The sequence below is a fragment of the Trachypithecus francoisi genome, unplaced genomic scaffold (genome assembly GCF_009764315.1).
Source record: "Trachypithecus francoisi isolate TF-2019V2 unplaced genomic scaffold, Tfra_2.0 Lachesis_group4, whole genome shotgun sequence".
Classification (NCBI taxonomy): domain Eukaryota; kingdom Metazoa; phylum Chordata; class Mammalia; order Primates; family Cercopithecidae; genus Trachypithecus; species Trachypithecus francoisi.
In genome coordinates, this window is record NW_022681469.1 from 90,421,120 (window position 1) to 90,434,538 (window position 13,419).

Sequence of the window (13,419 nt, forward strand, 5' to 3'; positions counted from 1 at the left end):
GAGAAAATAGTAATTAAATGATCTCCCCTTATATGGTAACAATTATTATAATACCAGTGTGAGGAACAGGAGCCTGATTCAAGTAAAGGCAACTCCGCCATACTCTAAGTCACATCAGTATTGCATTAGAGTATCAAGAAATCTGGAGCTATAACTATTGACTGTTACAGATGGATTATCATGTTATAGTGCCATAAATTTGAGAATACAGTCAGAATTCTGAAAATACCATTATTGCTAATTATAATTTCCTGAAATTTGCCTTTGAACTATAAGATTACAGGACTAACTTGGTACCAGAGATCCTAAAATATGAGTTAGAGAAATCAATTAAAAATGGTTTTATAGTGTATATCTGATTTCTGAAGTGTTATATAGGGTGACTGTTTTAATACAAAGCATCAATCTAGCATTAGAAACCTTTTCTTTAGAAAAAATAGTTATTGCCAAGTCTTGAAATAAATAATCATTAGATATTTTTTCTTCTGGCAGTAAAAGTTCACCTTCTCATTGCTGAAGGTGGTTGATGAAGTGTGAACTGCTACTTTTCATAGATCTGAGAAAGAGACCCTTTTAGAAATTGCTATATATTGTTGTATGTTCCTTTTTTTCAAAGGATGTTGAAAAGGAATTCAGACACTAAACCTTTTGTTGAAACCTAGTACTTAATAGATATATTGTTTTTAATTTGGCATTTCTTTGTGTTTTTTTCAATAATTGAAGCGTACAATTTTGAATCACTCTAATATGTATAAATTGTGGGTGTATGATTGAAGGTTTACAATGATAAATAATTTGAGGTCTCCAATTGTAACTGATTGTATCAGGAACTTGGAGATACAAAAGAATGAGTTTCAGACTATTATTCCCTTTATTATTGATCATTCCTTCATCTCCATTTCAAGAGGAAAATATAGAAGGCAGTCAAAGAATTTGGGCAAATACAAAGGATATTGGGAATGTGACTTTTCAGGCATGCCAACAACATGTCTATGTAGGCTTAAAAATGTTTATATTCTTGTTGTTACATGTCATTTTATAATAACATCTTTGAGGCTGTAAACTGTGTTTAGACAATGCAACTTTTGGGGATCATTTTGATTTACAAAAAGATGTTTACTTTTATCTATTATACACACACAGTGTGCAAGCACTTCATATCTGTTAGCTCATTTGGTCCTCATAATAACCTGACGAAGGAGGTATTATTATCATCCCACTGTAGAGATGAGAGCACCGCAACACAGATAAATTAAAGTCAAGGTCACTGATTTAGGAGGTCTGCCTTTAATTTGAACTCACGTACTCTGACACCAGAGTCCCTGTTCTCAACCTTTACCATTGTGCTGTGTTGGTGCAACAATTCTTTATATCTGCCCGATATGCTCACTTCTGTCCAATTTATTCAATTGTTTCTCTATCTCTCCTCATTAGCATTTACCAAACTGTCTTGAATGAATAATCTTTTTTTACATTTTTTTTAGTTTTTTTGAGATGGAGTCTTGCTCAGTCGCCCAGGCTGGAGTGCAGTGGCGCGATCGCAGCTCACTGCAAGCTCCACCTCCCGAGTTCAAGCCATTCTCCTGCCTCAACCCCCCTAGTAGCTGGGACTACAGGCACCCGCCACCGCGCCCAGCTAATTTTGTGTGTGTGTTTTTAGTAGAGACGGGGTTTCACGGTGTTAGCCAGGATGGTCTGGATCTTCTGACCTCGTGATCTGCCCGCCTCAGCCTCCCAAAGTGCTGGGATTACAGGCTTGAGCCACCTCGCCCAACCGAATCAATAATGTGTTTTTAATAGCTTCCATATGAGATTAGTGATTAGAGCTCTTTTTTTTTTTTCTAATTCTAGTGAGGATTAGGGTTAGATGAGGGTTCTAATCCTGCACACATTTTGTTCAACCATTTTTAATCATGAAAATGTGTGGACTTCTTTTTTCTGACCATAGCCAGTCCTAGGAGGGAGTGAAACAGAGGGGCCACACTTGTTTAACTTTTAGGGGGAAGGAGAAAGGATTTTAGCAGATTCAGAGCTCTCCTTTACTTCTTACCTTCATTCCCCAGCCAGTGCAAAGAAAGTCCAATTTCTAAACCATCAGGACGCTCCCTTTTACAGACTTTTTAAACCTATCAAGGACGCACCTGATAATAATTTTGACTTCAGTAGTCTATAAAACGTTGTGGAAGGGAAAAATAGAGACAGTTGTCACGTTCTAGACCTCCTAAGTGGTATTCTAGTGGAAAGATGCATGACAAGCCTCTTGAGGGAAACAGGTTCTGACCACACCCGTAGAGGTTCTGATTCTGTTGTTCTGACTGGGAGCCCAGTCATCTACCTTTTTCAAGCCCTTTGAAGAGTCTGATTCAGAAATAATGTTTTGGAGATGGCCAGGTGCCCTAACCACCTTCTGAAATCTGGCCTGATTTTTAATAGCTTTTACCTAAGATCCTCGGATTCTCTGATTCATAGTTTTCAAAATATCCTGTCTCCTATTTTTGTATATTGTTCTAGGCTTCTTCTGCATTTTAATTCAAGTATAGGCGATTCTCACTATATTTACTGGAATTACTTCAATAAGTTTTTGAATATTCATGGTGCTGTGTAGCCGTCACTAGTATCTAATTCCAAAACACTTCCATTAATCCCAACTCAAAAAAAAATCTTGTACCAACTAAGCAGTCACTCCCACCCCACACTCCTTCTTGCCCCTGACAACCACTAAGCTGCTTTGTATCTCTGTGGATTTGCCTACCGTGGATATTTCATATAAATAGAGTCATACATTATGTGGCCTGTTGTGCCTGGCTTCTTTCCTTATGCAGAAGATTTTCAGGGTTCATCCATAGCATCAGTACTTCATTCCTTCTTATGGCTGAGTAATATTCCCTTGTATGGCTATACAACATTTTGCTTATTCATTCATCAGTTGAATACACAGTTTTCACTTTTTTTGTCTATTATGAGTAATGCTGCTGTCGTCATTCATGTACAAGGCTTTTGTGAGAAGATGTATTTTCATTTCTTCTGGGTATATATCTAGGAGTGAAATTTCTGGGTCATATGGTAACTGTTTAACTTTTTGAGGAACTGTCAAACTGTTTTCCACATAGCTGAACTATTTTAATTTTCTGCTACAATGTTCCAGTTCCTCCCAATCTTCTCCGTTTGTTATTTTCCCTGCTTTATTGATGATAGCCATCCTAGTGGGTATGCAGTGCTATCATTGTTGCTTTGATTTCTGTTTCATTAATGACTAATGATGTTGAGCATCTTTTTATTTGCTTATTGGTCATTTCTGTAACTTCTTAGGAGCAGCATCTATTCAAGTCCTTTGCCCATTTTCTAGTTGACTTGCTTATTTTTTGTTGTTGAGTTGTAAGTGCTTTCAGATATATTTTCAGTAGAACAAAAGTTCATCAAATTGGACTTTGCTGAAGTCCAGTTTATCTATTTTTCCTTTTGCTACTTGTGCTCTTGGTATCATATTTTTAAAATTGTAACCTAATCCAAGGTTATAAAGATTTACACTTACGTTGCCTTCTTAGAGTTTCATTAATATAAATTTGGCCCTTAATATTAGGTCTTTGGGCCGGGCGCGGTGGCTCAAGCCTGTAATCCCAGCACTTTGGGAGGCCGAGACGGGCGGATCACGAGGTCAGGAGATCGAGACCATCCTGGCTAACACGGTGAAACCCCGTCTCTACTAAAAATACAAAAACTAGCTGGGCGAGGTGGCGGGCGCCTGTAGTCCCAGCTACTCGGGAGGCTGAGGCAGGAGAATGGCGTAAACCTGGGAGACGGAGCTTGCAGTGAGCTGAGATCTGGCCACTGCACTCCAGTCCGGGCGACAGAGCGAGACTCCGCCTCAAAAAAAAAAAAAAAAATTAGGTCTTTGATCCATTTTGTATCATACACATTGTTTTTCAAATAATATTCTTCCATGCATTTAAGTTATTTTTAAAGAGATATGAACTTCATGATTATTGGACTTTATTTTCTCATACATTATCTTCATTTTCCTTATTTCTACTAGTTGATGCAAAAGTAATTGCAGTTTTTGCGATTAAGATCCTACCCTAGTCACTCACTTTTACTAATTACAGTTGGATTTTATGTTGAAACCAGGTATGGAAGCATGTCTGTAGACCTAGATACCTGAGAGGTTAGGGCAGGACGATTGTTGAGTCCAGGAGTTTGAGGCTGCACTGAGCTATGATCGTGCCACTGTGCTCTAGCCTGAGTGACAAAACAAGAGCATGTCTTTAAAAAAATTATGTGGAACTAATGTTCATGTCTTCGCTTTGATCTTCATGCCTCTGTTGACAGAACTTCTGGAGAAAGAACCCTAGTTTTGCTCTGTCCCAACTAGTAGCCACATGTACCTATTGAACATTTAAAATGCAGCTGGCAAGAATTGAGGTACAGCCTAAGTAGAAAATGTACACCAGATTTCAAGGATATGGTACAAAAAGTGTAATACTATTTCATTAAGGATAATGTCTATAGATTACATATTGAAATAATATGTAAAATATATATTGTCATATAACATCATTAAAATTAATCTTACCTGTTTTACTTTTTAAATGTGACTATTCAAAAAGAGTATATATGGCTTGCATTTGTGACTCACATATTTTTGTTTGTATTTATGTTTCTGCTTTAGATCATCTTCACCTCATTTTGTATTTTGTTAATTGATAGATCTCATCACATCAATTTGAAAATCGATGGGCTCTAAAACTTGAACAAATGAATATTTACTCCTGCCAGTATCATTCTGTTGCTCTTAATTAATATAGAGGCATAAAATGTTAGTGTTAGCAGAGATCTGAGCCACCTTAATGGTTTAAGGGTTTAAAGATCCTTTAAAGGTTTACCTTAAAGACAACTCAGAGTCTACCAAGTGTTTTATTACCAATATTAGTTGTAAGGAGAATTCACTTATGGCTCCATTCTCATCTCAAAGTTAGTAAATTCATCCATAATATATGCTGGTTTTTCCTGCTTTTCTTTGTTGTTGTTGTTGTTGTTGTTGTTGATGATGATGATGAGACCACCATTTAGATAGTGGGATAGATGATCATGTAGTCATCTTTGATTATCTTCATTCCTTTATCTCCTCTAGGCAGTTGGTCCTCCTGTTTCTGATTTCAGATCATCATATTTCTTCACTTCCCCTTTGGCTTTGCTTTCTCTAGCTACTAGTGAACAGGAAAACAAATCCATGCTTCTCTCATTGCAATAGCCCCCTTTTATATCAGTGTGATATTTTTACGAATTCAGTTAACTTACTGTAAAAATACCAATACCATTTTCCCATTTTCTGTGGTACAACCTACAGTAATTTCTTTCTAAGATTTCACTTACACGGTATCAGAGAGCTACAGTCCTCATAATTCAACCTTTATACTCTGACCAGGCACTCACTTCTCCCATATGCCATCTGTGATTTCTCCAGCCCTTCTGAACGCACCAACTTGAAATCAGTTCCATAGTTTCCCGTGTAATCCTTTTTTAATCATTATCTGTGTGGCATTATATCTTTTTGCTTTTTGAGGTCAGGGAAAATGTACTCTATTGTGTTCACCATTGTTCCTAGAGCCACTCAGGGAACCTATGAAATGCTCGGCTGAACTTTATTTTAATGGTTTTTGTTTTACATTGTTCTTATTCAGATGTAAATGGCTAAAGGCCATTTTCTTCCATACTATGATTTTATTCTCACTGTTGTTTTCTATGTGAAATGTGGAGTCGTTTTTTACTTGATGGACTATTTCTTGTCCTCAGTGTCCTCCTTAGTAATATATTTTTTAAACTGGCTTTAGTAAAAATAGCTACTATGTTTTAATTTTCAGCTAATGGTAAATGATGGAAATTTTTTTCTTGATGAATTTATTATTTAACAGTACTCACACCTTATTAATTTTTATAATTTATATTTATATATGAATTGACTATGACTTCTAATATCTAACATACACTTTTAGATAAAAATACAATATCTAGATTAATTTGAATGACCTCTTTATAGTATTAATTTTTCTATTTCCACGTATTCTATAGATACTTTTTTAAAGTGAGGGCTTGGACGAAGACAAAATGATTCATATTAATCTTTCTTAGAGAGTCAATCAGCCTCCTCCTTATGCATATTTAAAGAAAACTTACTGAATGTGGAAATCGATGTGTTGTTTTGACTAGGTATGCATCAAACCCTATGTATGCACCAAAAACAGTGGCATTTTGCATTGTCTTTGGGATCTATGCGTGGAACTGCCTCATAAGTGTAACCATCTAGTGGTTGTACAGTAATATTGATTTTATAGTTAGTCTGCAGGAGTTGCAACTCCAACTTCCCCACCTACTAGCAACTCCATGTGAAGTAAATAACCGAATTCTGCGAAATCTCTGTTTACTTGTTTGTTAAATGTGGTCAGGAATTCTAAATTTTTCTGTTGAGGGGTTGTGAGCTTTAAATGTGTGAACATGTTTAAATAGTGTAATGAGTACTAGCATAATGGGTACACAGTAAAAATTAGCTATTGTTATGAATAGTAACATTAATATATATTCGAACTTTAGTAACTTTGTTCTCCTTGGTAGGAGCTGACTTTACACTCAATTTCAGTCTTTAATAATGAATAATTTTCTCTTCTGTTAAAAAAAAAAAAAAACAACTCTAGAACAGTGCTTCCCACCTTTTTCATGTCCTAGCACACATAAAAAATGGCAATATGTATACAGCCCAGGTTACTGCAGGAGGCTGCTCAGCCTCTCCTCCCTGCCCCAAGAGTTGAGAACTATCTAGGGTTGATTCAGCTGCAGCCCTTTCATGACTTACAGGAAGTCCTCAGGTTCAAATGTTCTTTGGGAGACCCTGTGAGTACATTACTCCTCTTCTTCCTCTCCACTGCTTTTTCATCTGTCTCTTCTTACCTCCCATAAAAAGAATCCTCGATTTTTTTTCACCAAATTTCAACTAATGATTCACCAATTTTAAAACAACTCTAGGTATGAATGATTAACATGATCATTGTTCCGAAGGATGTATTAAGAATATGTATTGATCACAGAGGATCTTTGGATAAGCTATGTCTGTGCACAGGTCTCCTCTAACTTTAATTCCCAAACTATTATCAGCACCAAAGCCATCAATCAGAAAGCAAAACTCAGAAAACTGGCATTGCCTAGTAGTCCACAGGGGGTTCTCTTGTCATATTTGCATTGGACTCTTTCTTTCTTTTTTTTTTTTTTTTATTTTTAAAGCCAGTCAAATTTAGCAGTGCGGGGTTGTATATGGACTCTGTCTTTCTTTGGAATCAGCATGAAATAAAGAATGCTAAGATTTTTCTGTCTCTGCTTTTTAACAAATGTTCTGGGAAACTTCCCCTCTCCCCCACCTACTATCTCTAGTTAGGTAAATGCTCAAAGAACTTAGAATGGGAAATCTTGCAATGATTTCTTGATCTTAAGTAATTTGACTGCATAATTTTGCATAGCCACTTGTCCTCTCTCTATTACCTTCATTTAACATGGTGAAGAATAAGTCTACTTTACACTGTATTTTAAGCATCTTAGATATATTTTGGTCATGAAGATGGTGCTATCAAATCCTTTTTTTAAAAAACTTATACTTTATGAATTATAGCACATTTAATGTTTATTTTTCTACAGCAAATTATAAATTATTTGACTTTTGCTTAATTATTTGAATTATCTGACAAACTCATAAAAATATACAACTTGGTTTCTTTATTTTATATTTTCTTTATTGCATACAAATCTTAAAATCAATATATTTTATGTCTTTATATGTTTACAGTGATCAGTTGTATTTCATTATAATGTTTTTCTGGATATGGAAGCAGATAATATTTTTTTCCTTACAAAGGGGCTCTCTCAGGGATTAAAAAAAATTCTAATTTTTAATGTCCTGAGGTTTTTGGCATGCTGTTTAAATTAAAATTTTTAATTGTTATTTTTACTTTTGTTTACATACAACTTCCCAAATCTTAGTGATTTTTAATCTGTTTTTTGAACTATAATATCCATACAAACTCCACTTGATATAGAGAGAGAGAGACAGAGAGTCTAATAAACTTTGAGAATCGTATGTGCCACTATCTAGATAGAGAATATTTATATCATTCCAGAGAATTCCCTCCTGCCCTCTTTATACTCAGGCTCACATCCTCACTCTCCTCCCAGCCCCAGTCAACCATTGATCTGTTATTCCGACATTATACATTAGTTTTTATTTTTCTAGAAGTGCATTTAGGTGAATCATATAAAAAAGAGTCTGTGATATTTTCAGTCTGAATTTTTTTTCAATCAGAAAATGCTTCTGAGATCTATCCATGTATATACCAGTGATATGGTCCTATTTATTGCTGAATAATTGGCCACTGTACAGATATGCCACAATTTGTTTATGTATTTGCCTATTGATGGAAATGTAGGTTATTTTCAGGTGTGAGTAATTATGAATGAAACTACCATGAATATCTTATGTAAGTTTCTGTAGAAATTTATTTTATTTTGTTTGAGTAATTACTTAGAAGTGAAAATGAGTTGTACATTAAGTATAGGTTTAACTTTATAGGAAGCTGACAAATCATTTGTAGTTAATTATTGTTTGACATTCTCATCAACAATGTATGAGTTTCTATTACTCTATGTTGTTGTCTACACTTGATATTGTCGGGTTTTTCTAACTGTAAGCAGCAAATGATTGCATTACGTTGCTCAGTTTTTAAATGGAGGCATGTCTTTTTATTGTGGGTTATCAAATTATATATTTTGGATACAATCTATTTCTACATAGGTATGTTACAAATAATTTCACCTACTTTGTAGTTGGCCTTCCATTTTGAAGAGCAGAATATTTAAGCACTAACACTAACACTTGATGTGTCCCAGTCTATCAATTTGTTCTTCTATGGTTAATGCTTTAGGGTCCTTTCAAGAATGATTTGTTTTCCTGCTTTCTTCTTCCAGTTTAAACATTTAAATGAAAGAGAAATTTGAATTAATTTGATATGATGTGAAGATAGGTTGAGGTTCATTATCTTACAGGATTATATTTTTCAGCACCTCTTTTTTTGAAAAGATTATTCTTACTCCTTTGAATTATTCTGGTCTATTTGTTAGAAATGAATTGAACTGTTTATTTTATTCCATTGATCTCTGTCTTTACACTAATACCACAGAATGATTACTGTTGCTATTTAGTAACTCTTAACATTAGGTAGCTTATTTTTCTCTACTTGTTTATAAGACTTTTTGGTTAATACTAGTTTTTAGCAAAATGATTATGATGTCCCTTAATATGGTTTTCTCTGTGTATATCCTTGTTTGGTTCACTGGGCTTCTTATATCTGTGGGTTTGCATTTTTTATAAGTTTAGAAAATGTCAAGTGTTGAAATCATCTGATCGTTTTCCTGCTAATTATTTTCTCTCTCTTTCTTTTGGGACTCCAGTTATACATAGAGTAGACTGCTTGATACTGTCTCACAGATCTTTTTGTTTTTTGTTGTTGTTGTTGTTGTTGTTTTTTGAGATGGAGTCTCGCTCTGTCTCCCAGACTGGAATGCAGTGGCGCTATCTCAGCTCACTGCAAGGTCCGCCTCCCAGGTTCACGCCATTCTCCTGCCTCAGCCTCCCGAGTACCTGGGACTACAGGCACCTGCCATGTCTTACAGATCTTTAGGTTTCCATATTTTTTTCTTCATGTTTTCTTCGGTACATTTTCTATTGCTGTACACATCTTTTCTTCCTAGTAGATGAACTTCTGTTAATCACATCCAGTGAATTTTTAAGTTAAGATCTTGAGGTTTTCACATCTAGAAATATAGATATATTTTCCATTTATCTCTGCAACATATTCACATTTTTCTTTAAATCCTTGAGTGTATTTATGTTTACTTTAAAGTCCTTTTCTGTTAATTCTGTTTCTGTCATTTTGGAGTCTACTACTACTGCTTAATTTTTCTCTTGAATATGGTTCATATTTTCTTGTTCTGTTTAATGTCTAGTAAATTTCCATTCAATGTTAGACAATTTAAATTTGTTGTCTTTCTTTAAAGAATGTTCACTTGAAACATTCAAGGCTTATTTTAAAGTTCTGTTTGTGCAAGTCTATCATAACCTTTACATTCGGTTTCTCTCTTGCTCACTAATTTGTGAGTTCTCTGGAGCATTTAACAGGGGTGGGTGACCCCAGGGATTAATCAGTCTTAGTCTAGGACCCTGGTGCAAAAATGAAGATGGAGAGAAAGGATTGGATTTAGTAAAGGTCTGGAAAGATAAATCCAGCTATTTGAGGAGGAATGAATTGCTTCAACTCATTCTTTGTCCTGTCTTCACTTTAGAAGCTAGTCACTTACTGGGTCCTACCAAGTCAGTTCTCCAGTGTGGCTAGGTCATTTTCAAGCAGGCTTTGAATTTCTTGGATTTTGGTATTCTTTACATTCAAATATTAACTTTAAAGGCAGATATGAGGGAACAACCATTAACAATTGCTTATACATTTACAAACACAGCTGAATGGACATTTTTACCCAAGTTTTTTGGTGGACTTATGCATCCTACAATTACATTGGTTAAACCATATGAAAACAACGATACAATCTAGTTTAAAATTTTTTTCTAATTTCCATTTAAAGAATTAGACTTTCTCTTCCTTCCCTTCCTTCCCTTCCTTCCCTTCCTTCCCTTCCTTCCCCTCCTTCCCTTCCTTCCCTTCCCTTCCATTCCCTTCCCTTCCCTTCTTTCCTTCCTTCCTTTTTTCCTTCCTTCCTTTCTTCCTTCCTTCCTTCCTTCTTTCTTTCTTTCTTCCTTTTTCTTTTCATCTTTCTTTCCCCCTTCCTCTTTCTTATCTCTGTCTCTTTCTTTCTCTCTCTCTCTCTTTCCTTTTCTTCTTGGAGTAACATTGATCCTACTAAATTTATTAGATCATGTTCTGTTAATTCAGTAACTCTTTAATATAGTAAGAAATAATATATCTTATGAAAATTTTTAATTTCATATGAAGCATAGAAAATGGACTATTTATAACCTGTGAATGCTAGGTAACGTAAGTGTAATTTTTATTTTAAAAATTAAGTATTATTTACATTTTGTATATTATATTTTAATGCTTCTATTTAAAGAGATAAGCCATGGATGTTCTGCAATGATTCTACATTTTCTATGTCTCTAATTTAAAAGTGGCTTGCAGTCTTCTAGTGTGGGATCCCTATTAATCAGTTTTCTTGTGTTTAGTTTTCCACCACAATGCTTAGTTCCTGGTTTCTTTATCCAGGAAGACAATTACTATTGCATAGTTCTTGTTCTTTGCATTAGAAATCAATGCCAATATAAACCATGACTGATAAAAATGAATGGGACCTACCAACCCAGGGGAACTTTTCTAGAAACATGAAAGTATAGATATGTTTAAAATGATGTTTTCTTGACCAAAAGCCTAGAACTGCAGTGGCAAACTTAGAGAAAATTGTGTCATTGACCTAAAAATTGTGGGGAGCCTACTAGGAGAGTTTTCTCAAAAGATTCCAAAGGCTTTTATGCCTTTTAAAACATTTATCTCTTCATCTTCAGTTGAGTAATGAGGAGGAAGAAATTAAAAGTGATGGAAAATGAGCAATAGATTTTATTTTAACTTTGATTCAAAACTATTCAGGTTTTCATTTTAGTTGGTATAGAAATGTGTTCTTAAAGCAATCAGAATATTAGCTGAAGTTAGTGTTAGTGAACCTTTATGGGCGGAGTTGTTTCTTTTTCATCCTCTTTAATTACCATGGACTTTTAGATGGCCCCTAAAGTGAATTTGGAAGTTTTCAACATTTGGCATTAAAATTCAGGCCTAGGGAGGTTATGTGGATATGTAACTTCTGATTCTTGGATGATGTGTTGATACTGTATATTTTTTAATGGTTACACTTTTCCTTGACTAGTATAAAAGATTTACTGTTACAGTTTGTGTGTGGCCACGCAGTGGCATGTGGAAAAGCTGTTTCCTGCTATTTAATTTAATTAGCCCAATCCTGTGCCAGCCTTCCGGCATGTCACTCTGGACCTCTGAGACTCTTTGTCTGTCAAGGAGATGAACAATATCTTGGCTTTGTTTGGTTGCTTGGGATGCTGAAGATAAAAACCACTGAAATTCTGACTGTTTGTTTAACCAAATCTTTGCATTTTTACCATTTGGCTTTGATTTTGTTTTATAAAAAATGATGACATTTGGCCTTGGGGAAGTGAAAAAGAAATATTGAGTACACGAAGAAGAGCTGTTGCTTTCTGTGGTTTAATGCAGGATTGAGATGATTATCATTTTATAATCAGAAAGTTTTAGTTTGCTACTATTTTGTTAATAAAAACTTAGGACAATTTCATTGCATCACGTTAGCCCTAAACTTAGCTGACAAACTGTCATTCTAATTCAAGCCTCCTTTGGTTCATGTGTGTATTTTTGTGTGAATTCTTCATCTTGTCAAATCTCTAAATCTTTTAGTGAATTCATCGTTGAAAAGGAAAATATTTTGTTTGGTTTTTGAATTAGAATATTCCAATTTTGTCTTGTTTTCATAAAAAAAATGGTGATTAATACATTTAGGTACCTATAGAATTTTTCTCAATATTTTAGCCTTTCTTTTAAGGTTATAGTACTTTTAAAACTTTTTTCTTTTATAGTCAATATGTTCAGTTTTTAAAAATTCTCTTTAACAACGTTTGTTATATTTCTAATAGTTTCAAAGCTTTAAAATTAATAAAGAACATTTGAAGAAAAACAGAAGATTTAAAAATATATGCTGCAGCATAGGAACTTGATTTGCAGTAAGAACTTCTGCCTAAATTTCCAGGAGAATTAACAGCAACTTCCATGAGTCAAAGTTACTTGTCCAAGGTGATCGATTTCTTTGAACATCCAGAATTTAAAGTTAGTTGTCCCAGATTTGAAGTTGTTAACCAATTATAGATACATGCACGGTTTAGAACTTCAAGAAGACGTGTCCATGGACTTAATCCTGCACTAAGAGAGTTAGATTCAGTCACACAGAGCATCTTATTCCATATGAGCTACTGTCCCAGGTGCCAAGATACAGCCCCTCCCTCTGACATCTCTTGGCCTTTGGAGTAACCCATAGGACCTAATACTGAATAAATGACAATCTGTCCCACAGGAAATATCCTTTCTCTAAAGCTAATAGAACCATCGCTTCTCAATAGATTGGGATTTTTTAAGCAAATTATTATCTATTTCATTTTGATAAACTTTACAAGAAAAGCCCTTCTGATTGCATTTTTAAATTTAGAATAAAAGGTTAAATTATTAAGAAAAGGAAATGAAAACCTAAAATTTAAATTCTCTTTACCAACACAATTCTCAGAACATAATTTACCTTCACAATACAGAC

At 34.6% G+C, this 13,419-nt stretch overlaps 1 protein-coding gene across 1 annotated transcript in view; it reads left to right on the forward strand.

Moving 5' to 3' along the window:
- Positions 1–13,419, forward strand: part of HDAC9 (histone deacetylase 9) — a 418,509-nt gene that overhangs the window by 84,796 nt on the left and 320,294 nt on the right. The window lies entirely within an intron of this gene.